Below are 12303 nucleotides of genomic sequence, written 5' to 3'. Positions count from 1 at the left end.
GTAACATGGGATCTACTGCTTGGGGTTGGTGTCAGAAGTGGGGAGCAGTGTTAAGGGACTGAACCCTTAACCAGTGAGGTCTGTACTAACTCTTGTTAGTGTCAGAATTGAATTGAATTACATAACATCCAGCTGGCATCTGACAAAATTGGTTGATGTGAGGGGAAAAACCCACACATCTGGTATCAGAATTAGTGATATGAGTAAGGAATAAACAAGTGTCAAAAATTCTTTGCTTGACCAAACTTCAGTCAGGTTCCTGAACCTTCTCTTAGGCCACCTGTGTACATTTTTGCAAAATACAGTTTTAGCAAGAACTCTGCTAATTCAGTTTAGGAAGAAGCCCCCACCTTTGATATCTGATTGGGTTCCTCCTTCTGTACCATTCCCCCAGGTAATGTCTGATCACCTTGGCCCGTCCTCAGCAAGAATTCTGTTAGGTCTATTTAGTCAAAAATCCCTCTTATCCCTAATGTTTTCTCTTACTAATTTTCCATGCAGTGATCTCAAGATCTCACCCTGTTTCTTGTCTATAAATTCCCAATTACCAATGCAGTATTTGGAGTTGAACCCAGTCTCTCCTTAACTGCAGAATTTCATTGCAGTGGTACCTATGCCTATCGAGATAGCTCCCCAAAGTCTTCCTTACCATGCTTTTAACAATGTCATTGAATATTATTTTTTCCTTTTAACAGTTGTGGCACAACTTGGATAGGATCAGATTCATTATTGGACCCCCGGACCTCTCACTCAGGACCCTAAGTGCAAACCTTTGAAGCCTTTATCTTCACTCCTGACTGATTGACCGGGGATCCATTGGTGAGTCCGACTCTTGAACCATTGCTCTGGAAAAATGTCCATGGAAGCTGGTAAGGACAGATTTTGATTCTTAAAGAGTCTCAGTGTACTTCAGAAGGTGGCACAGAATCCCAGATAAACACAGGCTGGGTTAGACTACTTGGTTTCTCTGTAAGAGGCTCAGTTAGAGCCCTAGGCAAGCAGGTGTTTGTAAGGAGCTGAGTTAGAATACTTTTTTTTGTTTGAAAAGTAACTACTGGGCTGGAGATCTCTTCTTATTGGCTCTCTCTTTCTCAAAAAAATTATTCCCGACTTCTTGTACTAGAAGTCTGTCTTCTGGCTCTCTGTGACACTGCTTAGTTTTCTCTATTAGATCTTGATTCTCCCATGCATCTCAGTTGACTCAGACCCCCTTGTTGATCCCCTGTTGACTATATTCTCTGTCTACCTGCATTCTTGTTGGCATGCTTTTGCTGAAAATAATCTGGAACTTCATTGGCCTTTTTGGAAAGTGATATATCCAAGCTGGCTCCTCTAAGACCTCTCCCTTCCAGTTGCTTCTGCTCTTCTTACTACCTTCAGTCTTCCCTCTGTTTCCCTTGGATTCCTTGATAATATCTCCCTCCCTCCAAACCCCTTCCTCCTCCATCCCTCTGTCTACCACTCCCAGACCCTTTTCTACCTCACTCTGTATATTCGTATCCACTTTGGGCCCCCTGCCCTGTACTGGGGGCTGTCAGGGGACTTACAGACCTCCAAAAGCAACTGCTTGGGCCTGAAAAGGAAAAAGGGTAATTTGAGATAGATTGGATGTTTTGGCCAGTTGAATGGGCTTTGGAGGGTACCACACAGCTGCTAGATGTCTCCTTGGTCACTCACCTAAAATTTGGTCCATAGCCACCATAAGATACTAGGGCAAAGAAATGTCTTGAAGGTGGTCTCTACAAAATTGGTAAAACAGGTAATCTTAACCTGTTCCATTTGCCAGAAACATAAAAATATAGAATGGAGAAAAGATAAGAGCTACTTATTTTATATAAATCAATGGGTTTATATTACTGTCTAACTCATGGCTAAAATTTTAGAATGAAAACGAAATGATCTCTATTTGTATCTGTATGTTTATGAATGGCTATATATACGAATGTTATAGATGTGTGGTATTTTTCTATCTCTGGATCATATTAACCAAATTAATTTATAAAAAATCCCTTAATGGAATTCTGTTCAAATTGGCTTAGAGATAAATGAATGCTTATAAAATTAAATATTCCTGAAACTCAGAATAGGGAAACAAGCCCAATGTTTTAAGTTCACATGATCTGGGATAATTTAAAGAAAAAATAAAATGAATTTGAAATTGTTAAAATAAAACTGGTATGCCTTCAGAGTTGTAAGCATTAAATATAATACAGACATTTTTTTTTCTACCTACACTTATTAGTCAAACAAGCTTATCTCTACTTAAGATTTTCAATATCTACTTAGGATATTAATTAGGATATTAAGATATCCCAGTATCTACTTAGGATATTTAAGATTATAAAACTGTAAATCCAAACTAAGAATAAAATGTATAATGAAAATGAATTTTTTGGTGTATGTAAAGCCTGGCAGTAAAAAAAAGGAAAAAGGAGGGGAAAGACCATGAACTTTTTAGGTTTTTGCTTTTGTGATGCTTACCTAATATGCATATGTTGTGAAAATAAGTAGTTAATAGGGAAATAACTTGAGATGATGGCTAGCTTTGTTTGATGTTATAACTGCCTAAAATAAAAACCTAGGTCATTTCTAAGAAAAATAAACTACTGAAACATTCATTACTGAATGTTTAAATTTAAGTTCATGTGTTTTTGACATCTTGTTTTTATACTGTATAGGAAAGCTAAAGATTTTTGATCTATTGGTAAACACCCCTTTTCCACACTGAAAAATTGTACTGTGAGGGATCATAAGCCTCTAGGTGTTGTGGAATTATATATTCATAAATTTGCTCATCTACTTTGGAGTACTGGTATATGACAGACTATGATTGTTTACCTCCTAGTATTCTCTGTAAAAGAAATGCTACTAATGGTTAAAAATTAAAATCATATCTATAAAGAAACTACTAGAAACTAAGAATGAAGAGAACCTTGTCTGCAAAGCATGCAAGGTGTGAAGGACATGTTTTTGTTTAGGGAAAAAAACAGTTTTATTGAGTGGTAGACTGACCAGTTCTTCCATAATCAGAGAAAGGAAAAAATAGGATAAAAACTGAATGGATATTAGAAAAACAATTGGTATGTTAAATTACATGGAAAGCATTGTCAGGAAATGATGACAAACCTTCTTAGATTATGTGTGTATGGATATATGTTACTAATAGATATTCCAGAAATGTATGAAATTCAGAGAAATTTGTTGTCTGGTTACTATGTTAAAATACTGTATGCCACAGACAGAAATAACTAATTTTCCTTATCAAATGAATTCTCATTAGAACTTTAACCTTGGCCATTTTCAGTCTTTTTTCATTCATAGACAAAGTGTTTTGCCCTCATTCTTTGAGAGCATTACAATCAAGTACAGGCAAGAATGTTCCATGATGGTATCTTTTGAAACTTCAAGACCATGCCAAGGACTGAGTTAAGAATTTACATATTAGTTAAGAACTCATGAAGATGGAAACTGTTTTCCCAAGAGTCATAGAGCTGTTAACCCAAAATCAAGCAGAACAAGAATTAATTACATGGGACTGAATGAACTGATGAGGATGATTATAAATTTATTATGGCTGTTTGAAACAATCCTGGTTCTTTAATGTTTGTTTTCCAGATTTAGAGATCCCTTTTTTCTTTCCTCTTAAGCTATGTTGTATAGTTTACAATAATCTAGTAGATTATATCTTTGCAAACAAAGATGAAATGATTGCTTTCTCTCTTTACCTTTTCCCTCCGGAATTTGAAATTCTTAGAATTCCTATTTTCATGACAAGTGATTTGCATAAGTTCTAAAAGAATCTGTTCTTGTAACAGGATACAATTGGAAACATGGTTATATCACCAAAGTTTTGACTGGAATGTTAACATTTGACAGTAATCTGCATGGAATTTGGTTTAAGAAAGGCAACTTCCTGGCAGACCCAGTACTCTTAGTCATATTGAGGACCTTAAGAGAGGAATTCACCTGAATCTATACATGTGGGAAATGAAGTCTGGTGGCTAGTTTCTGCATCAGCTTTCTTGGCTCCAGAGGCTTTCAGACTGCAAATAATCTGGTCTCATTAGATTTATCCTGATTATTTACATAAGTGCAACAAAAATAATGACTGACCATACAGGCTCTTTTTGAGCTTGCTGTGCTGGAACTTTTCACAAGGAATCTAAGATTATACTTTTAAAAGCCAGGATTATTTGTAAACAAGAATTAAAAGGTTGACTGTAGAAAGAAACTGTTTTCTGTTTCAATACAAAACTATAGCAAACCCTGTGGGTTCTGTCTTGCACATTTTGCCAGTTCTTAAACAAATTCTCAATTCTAGTTTCCTCCAGTATCTGACTATCACTCCCCCAAGTAATGTTTCCAGTTTTTTTCTCACTTTCCTGATTTGGCATCACTGAGAAGACTGCCGTTTTCCTGAAACCCTGTGTGCTGAAACTGGATGACTTGATATAAGATTAAAAAGAAAAAAAATTACCACAACAGATCATATATGGGCAACCTTTGCGCCTCCTGCCAAATGGACCACTTCACCAGACACCAAAAGCCATCACCAGAGGCATTCAGATTGCAAACCTGGAAAATTTTTCAGACGGCCACTGCATCTGCACACCATTTAAGGATACTTCAAGCTCAAATCTGAGACCCTCAGCTGGCTGCCCTCTAGATTCAGAAACTGGTGGTCTATTTTTCTTGTGTTTTCATAGAAACTTATCTTATTAAAAAATGCCTGACTGCCAGCATCATTGAACAAATATACTCTAATTCTAAGTCCCAGCAGGGGTTCTCCTTTAGCAAAAGACTACTGAATGGGAAAATAGAGTTTTCTTGTTCAGAGGAAAGACTATTTCTTCTTATTTCTTCTTTCCTTGAGCAAGATAGAAGACTGACAGAGATTCTTTGCTTGACCAAATTTTATTTAAATTCCTGAACCTTTTTCTTCTAGGCTAGTCTGTATACTTTTAAGATGCAGTTTTAGCAAGAACCTTGTTATGTCAATTTAGGAAGAAGCCCCCACCTTCAATATCTGATCACCCTTAATACCTGATTGATATCTTATCTTCCACTATTTTCCAGGTGATATCTGATCATCCTGGTCTGTCTTTAGCAATAATCTAGTTAGGTCTGTTTAGCCAGAACTTCCCTTGCCTCTGTTGTTTTCTGTTCACAATTTGCTATGCAGTGATCTTAGTTGACCACCCTGCTTCTAGGCTATAAATTACCACTGCTCATACAGTATTTGGTATTGAGTCCAATCCCTTTCCCCCACCGCAAAATATCACAGTGGTGCCTATACCTATACAGAGATAACCTGTACCACTTTGAATAAAGATTTTCTTACTGGGTTTTAACAAGTACCATTCAACATTTTTTTTCCTTTTTAACATAGGGAACTTTTCCTAGACATTTAGTATCACAGAAGTGAGATTTGCTAGAATGGTTCTGGTTCACAGAAATGAAATTTGAGAAGAGAGGATAAAAGGTGGGGGGTGCTGAACCTTTGATTCCTGGGTGGTCAGATGAGCACCTCTGGTGTGAACAGCAGCTGTGTGGCTTTCAGTTATTGAAAGGTAAAAGATACAATAGAATTTAAAGGTGGATCCAATTCCCAGCACATTGATTCACTCACTGGATGTATAAGGAAATGGAAACTACTAAGTAAAAGGTGAAATGTTCAATCCCATGGTTATATTATCTGTAACAGCTAAAATGAAATTAAGAGAGTGTTGGATGGGACCTTGATACTAGACCAAGGTCAGATTTCAGTGAGTCTGAGCTTTGGCCACTAGGCTCAAAGCTGAACCTCAAGGGAAAAGTTATGCAAGGATAATAGATCTCTAGTTACTAGGAAGTAGTCGGTGTGAGGAGAAGGCAAAACCGAGAAACTGTTGAAACCAGGGAGTATAGTGTGAAGGAGTTGTTTCATTTTGTGGATCAGTAACATCAGCTTCTTAAAGAACCTTAATTAAATTGGATTGTGAGAGTAATTAATTTGGGAGCAATTTTGGGTTTTCAGTGCTACAGTGGGGAAGAGCATGTTGGGGTTGGCACAAGATCCACAGCTCATTGTGGAACAATCACAGATAAGACAATATGTGATCCTGACACAGAGCAGGTTATTCCTGAGGCAACAACCAGTCTGGTGGACTGGGTAAAAGCCACTGTAAGGTTTGTTTACCCTGAGGAAAGGGGCTGCCTACCTCCTTCTAAAAAATGCCAAATGGTACACCCCTGATGAGGCAGATGATGTGTTTCATATACAAGCCATATGTGATCATCTTTACGGTGATTAGACATTTACCTGTTGAATTTACCTGTTACCCAGATCCTGGTAAGTCCCGTGTTTAAGCGGGACTCTTTCACATGGACACCCCATATGACCTTACTGCCGCAAAACCGAAGGACAGATGAGGAAGCCTTGTGTTTGCTGTCTCACCTTCCCTTCCTGGGTCTCATAGATGCTAATAAAAACTTTAGGTTAGTTAACAAGAAAATGAGGAAAGGCAAAGGAGAAAGTCAAGGGACAGGTCTTAGCAAGGTGGAAAAATTTAAATGGTTATTAAGAAATAAGGTGAATAAAGCAAATATTGTTAGGAGCAAAACAAAAGAAGAAGAAAGGGAAGAATGGGGCTTGACTCAGTAGAATGGAAAGCTTTAGATGGTTATTAAGAAATGTGATGAATGAAACACACTGATAGGGTTTTAAAAAAGGCTTTCATACAGCTCTTCCTACCTCCTCCTGGTCCCCCAACTTTAAAGGGCCCCAAACACCACTTACCCCAGTTAGAGACATTGGAAAACTCAAAAGCAGAGATGACATTGAAAAAATCTGACCAGTAATCGCTTGGAGCATTGGTTAGACAGATTAAATGAGATGAAAATTGACAAAAGGGCCAGGATCCCTTGGTTCAGTCCCTAGGTGGAACCCAAAGTCGTTTTCACAAGTGTGGGTAAAATGGCCAGAAGGTGGAGGCGTTGCCGAAATTCCTTGATAATGGGAGTCTGTTGTACTGTGGCACCAAAACCTATTGTTGAAGCCATGATGAAACTGAGAGAACATAAAAATATGTTGGTAATCATAAAAACATCAAAAGGATTGATAGGATAATTAAACTTGGAATATTTAAACGGGCTTTATGTAAAGAAACTCTTTTGTCTTTACCTGAATGTTTTGTGGGAATAGATGGGAATGGATCACTGGCTGGAGAACATGTACCCTACCTAGTACTGTAAAACCAAAACTTGTTATTAAAGTCCTCATGGAAGCTCCAGTTAGGAATGTGAGGTAACAGTTTGTAGGAGAACTGATATGTTTGAAAAGGCTTTTACCTTATTGTATTATGGAGATGGACATTTGTATGTGATGGGGGAATGTTTCCTCTACCTAGTATTATAAAACATAAGGCATGTAAGTCTGCCCTTCAAGCAGTATTAATTGGCCCTTCAAGCAGTATTAATTAATTAATGCTAAATGGGAACAAGTAAGACTGTCCAAGCCACAGTGTAGAATTGGACATTGGAATGCTTATATGGACAGATTCTCTGTATGAAAGTCCTATGTGTATTCTAGACTGGGGCTTATGGCAAGAGCTTGTGAGTACCTCCCAGCAGCAATTGGTAGGGCTTTGGTCTAGAGAATTTTCATTTGAAGGGCAGTTACTGGCCTGCTATTAGACATTAATTGAAACTGCCACTATGACTAAAAGTCATAAAATAATCTTAAAACCTGAAATACTCATGATGTTTTATGTAATGTTCCATTGAGGAGGGAAGTGCTCAGAAGAGTTCCATAATAAAATAAAAATTGTTTATATAGGATCATGTTGCTTGTCAATGCAGAGAGGAGATACTGAAGAGGCAGGGGCCTCTTTCCCTAGGGCTGACTCTGGAACTTTGTAACTTTGTGAAGAGCTGCTGGATTCTGTTGTCACTTGGGCAGTGTCCTATAAACAGCTCGTAAGTGGTCAACAAAATGCTGTCTGTGGGTGATAATTCTAAGGTGAGTTGGACGACATCTTATTTGGGAGGCTGCCACTCTGAGAAAGGTAAAGACAAATTAGCTTGGTGGGCTGAATTGCATGCTGTTTTCCTAGCAATAATGGAAGAATTGCACAGTGGTAGAAGCCCCAGTGTTTGGGTTTTTACTGACTCAAGGAGTGGCCAACAGCCTGGCTATAGGGTCAGACAGAAGAGCAATGGAAACTTGGCCTATTAAATGGATATCCACGTGGGGTACAGCCCTATGAAAAACACTGGAAATTTGAGGGGTGTGGAAGGTGATTGAAATCAACAAGCAAATACCCCCATGTGCTCACTTGAGGTGGCCATCTGGGTCCATGAAATGAGTGGCTGTTGGGGGCATAGTAACTCAGAGATGTGCTGAAGCTAGACATATTTCTCTTGCACCCTCTGAGGCACAAAATGCTAGTAGGAACTGTTCTGTCTGCAAGCAGAAGAAACAGACTGCAGATGGTTAAGTGGCAGACTCCCTTGTGGGAAGGCCCTGATTACAGCTGGCAAGTAAGACTGATGTTGGTAGCCCTGGGGGCAACAAATGGATCTGAGAAGGAATAGACACTGACTCTGGACTGGACTTTGCTTAGTGATGGTAGATGCAATGCTCAGAGTGCTATAAAAGAGTCAGTACTGAAGAGTACGTGTGTGTGTGTGTGTGTGTGTGTGTGTGTGTGTGTGTGTGTGTGTGTATGTATACCAGTATATAATACATATAGCATATAAAATATGTGTTACATAAACTGCTTGTATAATCAGTAAAGCTTCTGATAAACAGTAAAGTTTTTGGGATGTCAAAGTTATGCATGGATTTTCAACTGCTGGGGAGATTGGTGCCCCTAACCCTCACATTGTTGAAGGGTTAACTGTGTATATGGTGGTCTTTACCCCTGGTTCCTATCACAGAGCTCTTTGTAACTTCCCAAGTGACAGGAGTACTGGTACCAGAACCAGTACCATGTTGGATGGCTGACTGTCATTTCTTCAGGCCAAGGAATATACTTCACAGCCCATAATGTCCAGCAATTGGTAAAGAGATATCCTTCTCAGAGTACTAGTTTGATAGAAAGTGGGGGCAGTCAGTAAAAGCATTAGTTGTCTAAAATGGGGTGAAATAAAGACATGAAGGGTCAGCTTACATACCTTCATGAGAGTGTGCTCACTCTTAACATGAGGTGGGACTAAAACAGTGGCCTGCTAGATAGAGTTTTCTTATTTGGGTGAATCTGGGGAAGGGGGAGAGGAAAGATGCTGGAATGACTATGCAGTTCTTAGCAAGGGAGGAATATGCTGGTATAATGACTGAACTTTTTTCTTTCTTCCATATCACCTCGATTTTTTTTTCTTCTCTACTTGATGCAGTGATTGATAGGACCAGGGCTGCAAATACAAGTCCTGGAAATGGATGCTTCCTAACCAAGAAACTGTTTTTAAACTTTGGGTCAGAATTCCCAGGGGCCTGATGGAGTAGGTTGTGCCTTCACCCTATCTAGCAAAATTGAGGTTAAGAGTGAATGTCACTGTATTGTCTGTTGTAAAAAGAGCCCAGCAGTTGTGCATCTGTGTAACTTTTCTCTAACTGAATGGAGTGGACTGAGAGGGAGGCCTTGCTAGACTATTATTGCTTCTTGCAATCTAGACCAGCACAGTGGCTGAACCTGGAATCCCTTCGAAATGGAAGAGTTTGGGTATAATGGAGAGAAGGAGCAATAGTAGCTGAGGGTAAAGGAATGAATAAATAGGTTGGATAATGAAGTAAATCCAATGTTAGCATCTTGAAAGGGGCTGAGAGTAAGAGATGGTTGTCTTTTAGTTGAGTTGTACTGTATGACTGAAAGGGTGAGACCGTGTGTTTGCCTAGATGACTACTGTTTTTGAGACCTGACAACATTGAATAGAACCTGCAAACCTGAAATGGCCTTGCTTAGAAGACATTTTTCATATGATATGATGATAGACTGGTCCAATTATTAATGACTGAACGGTATTCTAATAATATGCCAGTATCTTTTGAATTGTGTATCATAGTGCTGTAAGAGGGTCTTATGGCCAAAGACTTGGGCGGTAGTCTGTGAAACAGAAAATATAGTTGACCCTTGAAGAACATGGGTTTGAACTGCATGGATCTTTTTCTACATAGATTTTTAAAATAAATATATATTGGAAAAGTTTTTGGAGATTTGTGACACTTTAAGAAACATTTTCTCTAACTTTATTATAAGAATATAGTATATAATACAGCATACAAAATATGTGTTAATTAGCAGCTCATGTTATCAGTAAGGCTTCTGGTCGACAGTTGTTAAGCTTTCAGGGAGTCAAAAGTTATATGTGAATTGTCAGCTTTCGGGGGGGTTAGTGCCCTTAAGCCCCACCTTGTTCAAAGGTCATTTGTATGTATGTTGGTTTCTGCCCCTGGTTCCAGGCACAGAGCTCCTGAAACCCTTGTAATTTCTTAAGTGATTAGTACAAGGAGCATCTTATGTTCTAATATTTGGTCTTTGACCCTAATTCCTGACACAGAGTTCTTTAAATTCCTTGGGATTTCCTAGGTGAAGAGCATGTCTTTTGACCTAATGAGGTGACTCTTGGTGGTCTCCTGGGTAGCTTCAGGATGGACACTGGCTACCAGAAAAACCAAGCTAATATGAAAAGTTTGGACCTTGCAGCCCCCTCTTCCCCCCATCCTCCTGGAAGGGGACAGGGGCTGGAGATTGAGTTAATGCTTGATCATGCCTGTTTGATGAAGCCTCCATAAAAATCCCCAGAATATGGGGTTTGGAGAGCCTCTGGGCTGGTGAACAAGTCTGTGTGCTGGGAGGGTGGCACACCCCAACTCCAGGGGACAGAAGCTCCTGTGTGGGACCCTTCCAGATCATGCCCATGTATCACTTCATCTGGCTGTTCATCTGTGTCCTTTATCATATCCTTTATAATGAACCAGTTGTAGCTCTGGGTCAGAGGAGCTTCCCAGCTCTGGGCATGTTCAGTGTGGATCTGGGGAGAGTGAAAAATGACAATGGATGTTTGGGGTAAAAAGGGGCTTATACCAAACTTTACTTTCATGATGGTAGGTCAAATGCTAGAATCCCGTCCACCTCCAGGGTAGTCTGCAAGTAGCAAGTCCATCTCAGGCTCTGTCTCCACTCTAGGCTCTCTTCTCCTCCTAGCACTGGGCAGAGCTTTTTTTTATAGCAATACAGGCAATAATGGCTTATTACCAATGGGTATGTAAGCATGCGCCTGCATAGTAGGCTAAGTATTACATCATTGCATGTATACACTGGGTGAGTAGGCTAAGATCAGGTGAGGATCCTGGCCTTGGAACTTGCATTTTCCCTACACTCCACCCCTCCAGGATCCTCACCTCACAGTCTACATGCCCTCAGTCTTGTGTGATGGTCTCTATGTGAGAAAGGTGAAGCATTGTAACCACATTCCACAATAGCAACAGAGGCTACAATAACATAGAATAACAACAAAAATTACCATAGTAATAGTTGTTCTTAAGCCTGAAGAGATAGGGATGTACCTCCCTATCATGCCTGCCCTGGTAGGATTATATGGTATGTGAAACTTCCACTCTATTTCTAATTGTTGCACCCTTTCTTGTAGTGCATGTCCAGTAAAGTGGGCTTCTTGATCACTCTCAGTTATCTGCAGTCAGCCATAGGCTGCAAAGAGACACTCTAGGCCTCTTCTGGTCATTTGCTGGTCTGTGCAACATGCAGGAAAAGCAACCAGAAGTCCAGTAGCTGAGTCCACACCAGTCATGGCATATCAGTACCCTTTTGACATGGGTAGAGGTCCAATATAGTCTATCTGCCACCTGATGAGGAGTATTGGCCCCTTAGCTATCATCTCAGGTTGCTGTGGGACTTGGTGTAAGTTCCTTTTCGAGCACACAATACACTTCTGCTGGGCTCTGCTGACTTCTTTAAAGGTTAAAGTCAGGCTCCACACCATTGGGCTACAGCCCATGTTGTCTTCTGCCCCACATGAAACAAACGTTGATGTAACATAGGGCTGCATCAGAGGCAGGCTTTCCTTCTGGCCAAGGTACCTGGGCCAATTCATCTGCTTCATCATTTCCTGGGGATGCCAGTGGCAAATGGCCTGTCACATGATATACTCTGACTGTTTTAGTCTGACCAGAGGCCTGTAAGTCTTGCCACAATTCTTGCCCCCAAAGGAGTTGTTAACAACCAGCCAGTTGGCATGCTACCATGTCAGTAGCCACAGGGTCAAGCCTCGATAGACAGCCCAGCTGTCAGTACAGACAACTAGTGG

At 39.9% G+C, this 12303-nt stretch overlaps 1 protein-coding gene across 4 annotated transcripts in view; it reads left to right on the top strand.

The window, feature by feature from the left end:
- The window catches only part of LRIG2 (leucine rich repeats and immunoglobulin like domains 2), a 69361-nt gene that overhangs the window by 4710 nt on the left and 52348 nt on the right, over positions 1-12303 (top strand). Inside the window, exon 2 of one of the 4 annotated variants that reach the window (XM_037005370.2) lies at positions 696-819. The exons of the other annotated variants lie outside the window; for them this stretch is intronic. The gene's annotated coding sequence lies outside the window, so the exon portion shown is untranslated. The remainder of the gene's footprint in view (positions 1-695; positions 820-12303) is intronic. 4 annotated transcript variants of the gene reach the window in all.

Source organism: Manis javanica, chromosome 4, assembly GCF_040802235.1.
Source record: "Manis javanica isolate MJ-LG chromosome 4, MJ_LKY, whole genome shotgun sequence".
Taxonomy (NCBI): domain Eukaryota; kingdom Metazoa; phylum Chordata; class Mammalia; order Pholidota; family Manidae; genus Manis; species Manis javanica.
Note: the sequence above shows the minus strand (reverse complement) of the source record. Positions and strands in the feature narration are given on the sequence as shown.